Raw genomic sequence first — 2,659 nt, 5'->3', positions numbered from 1 at the left:
ATAATATATTCAAAGAGACTAAAACATTAATATTTTTAGCATTATATACCATCCCTCTTATCGATTTATATACATTTAATTGAAAAAAAAAATAGCTTCATCCATTTAGCCAGATGAATAAAATTCCATAATTTCACTATTGCTAATGATTTATTCCAGCCGCGTAGAGAGAGTTATTTATAGAAAAATCACAGCAATTACAACTCAATGACATAGAGAGAGAGAGTTATTTATAGCCTAGTCTTCTTTCTTAACTCCAACAAAATGGCCAACAGCCAAACACGCCCTAACTAAACAAAAGAAAATCAGAAAAAGACCACTTACCACAGATGACAACCCACAATCAGCCAAGGCAGTGAAGCAGAAGCAGCGAGGTAGAAGCAGTGAAGCAGAATTAAATATAATACTAAGTTCTCCCTCACCTTCATAATGATTTTCCTGTGAACAAAAAAGTTAGCAAATTAAATATAATACTAAGCCTAATGCTAATAATGTTTACTAATAGAGAGAGGGGATGAGGAAAACAAAAGATAACTATTAGGATATAATTTGTGGAAAGAAGACTAAATAAAACATCTAAACAATTCGGCTACCTGGTGTTTCTCAGAGCAGTACCGCACTTGTCTGCAACTACTGCAGAGTTTATCTCATTTCCATGTTCCACACCTATTGCAAAAAGCAGAAAAAAATTCCCATCTTTTAATAAGATGTGCCTAATCAATAGAAGTACTAATACACCAATCTTAATGTGAAAACAGGTCATATATTAGTAATATACAAAGCAAAAATAATAGTAGAAATAATGCACAGTATAGCAACAATAAAAATACAATGTAAGAGCAGCTTGTTTAGGGCATCAAATTAAGTCTGACATTGAAATATAGCAAAAGCATAGTGCTACAAAATCAAAAAATGGATTGCATGTACTCATGAACTCTATAACTCATGCATAACTCTAGAATGTTACTCCTCATAAGGAAATAGTCACCAGTTATAATCCATCTCCATGTTTACAGTATCTTTAGGGTGGTGAAGTGTGATAATCCATCTCTATGTTTACAGGGAGTGTCATAAATCTTAATTTACATAAAAGTTGCATCACTCAATCACCTAGAATATTATCACTGAGAGAACCCATCATTTAAACTCAGAGAACCAGTGACCAAAACAGGCAGCATTATACCAAATCAAAATTCAAATCAAAACAGAAACCAAATCAATTAAACTCCAACAACAGTGACCATGGTTGCAGCAAAATGGAGAATTCAAACTCGATGGAATCAAAAACAAAAATGAATTCAATGGAATTCAAAACAGAGATGGCTTACAATAAAAGAACGAGGCAGCAGCAACAGGAAAGGCAGCCCCCTTCTCTCCGGTCTGTGATTCCGGCGACCAGAGGCACGGCGGTACGGTGTGTTCTCCAGTGACAATCGACGGCGGTAGCGGCTCCTCTTTTGGTGGCGACAAGCATGAACGGCGGCTCCTCTCCACGTCCTCGGCGACGGACCTTCGACGGCGACAGTATTTATAGAAAAAATAGTTTATATTTATATGATTATCTGAAATTATTTTTATTGGTATTGTTTAATTTGTATAATTATTTAAATAATATTAAAAAATGGTTGTTTCATAAACAATTGTTGTAATGGTTGTAAAACTGTTCTTTAAAATAGTCAAAAGAGAACGGTTTTATTTTGTTACTATAGCGTAATGAAAAAATGAACTTCAACAGCAACACTGTAAAAACCGTTGTCTAAGACAATCTAATGGAACGGTTTTAAAGTGTAGCATTTCGGCAACGATTTTGATGCGTTTCTTTTGTGCAATTCTTTAAACAACAATAAAAAACCGTTGCTTAAAGCCAACTCATGGTAACGGTTATAAAACCGTTCTTTAAAATAGTCAAACAGAACGGTTTTACTGTGTTGCTAGAAATTGATGAAAAATGAAATTCACCAGTAATACTTTAAAAAACCGTTGTCTAAACCTATCTAAGAGAACGGTTTTAAGGCGTTGCAAAATTTGGCGTTGCTAAAGGCCATATTTGTTGTAGTGTCACCAAGTACCTTGGTGCAATCATGAAGCTGAATGCCAAATTATTTGGCATTGAAACTTGGGAAGATGAACCTCCCTTGTTCACCAATGAACTAAGTGATCTGGATCAACTGACATTGCCTCAGAAGAAACAGGATCCTGGAAAGTTCTTAATATCTTGTACCATAGGCACCATGATCTTTAAGGCTCTGTGTGACCTTGGTTCAGGAATAAACCTCATGCCCCTCTCTGTAATAGAGAAACTGGGAATCTTTGGGGTGCAAGCTGCTAAAATCTCATTAGAGATGGCAGACAATTCAAGAAAACAGGCTTATGGACAAGTAGAGGACGTGTTAGTAAAGGTTGATTGGGAGGCAACCCAATGTTTATTTATCTAATTTTCATTGTTTTTCATGTTTTATTAGGTTCATGATCATGTGGAGTCATAAAATAAATATAAAAAAATTGAAAACGGAATCAAAAACAGCAGAAGAAAAATCACACCCTGGAGGAAGACCTTACTGGCGTTTAAACGCCAGTAAGAAGCATGTTTTGGGCATTCAACGCCAGAACAGAGCATGGTTCTGGCGCTGAACGCCAGAAATTGGCATCATCTGGGCGT

General features: G+C 35.8%; 1 long non-coding RNA gene across 1 annotated transcript; it reads right to left on the bottom strand.

Annotated features, from left to right (window-relative positions):
- Positions 301 to 678, bottom strand: LOC110269298. Its single transcript, XR_002358277.1, has 2 exons — positions 594 to 678; positions 301 to 422 (listed from the first exon to the last, which is right to left on the bottom strand). It is a non-coding gene; the product is annotated as an uncharacterized LOC110269298 (long non-coding RNA).

The sequence above is a fragment of the Arachis ipaensis genome, chromosome B01, assembly GCF_000816755.2.
Source record: "Arachis ipaensis cultivar K30076 chromosome B01, Araip1.1, whole genome shotgun sequence".
In the NCBI taxonomy this organism is placed as follows: domain Eukaryota; kingdom Viridiplantae; phylum Streptophyta; class Magnoliopsida; order Fabales; family Fabaceae; genus Arachis; species Arachis ipaensis.
Note: the sequence above shows the minus strand (reverse complement) of the source record. Positions and strands in the feature narration are given on the sequence as shown.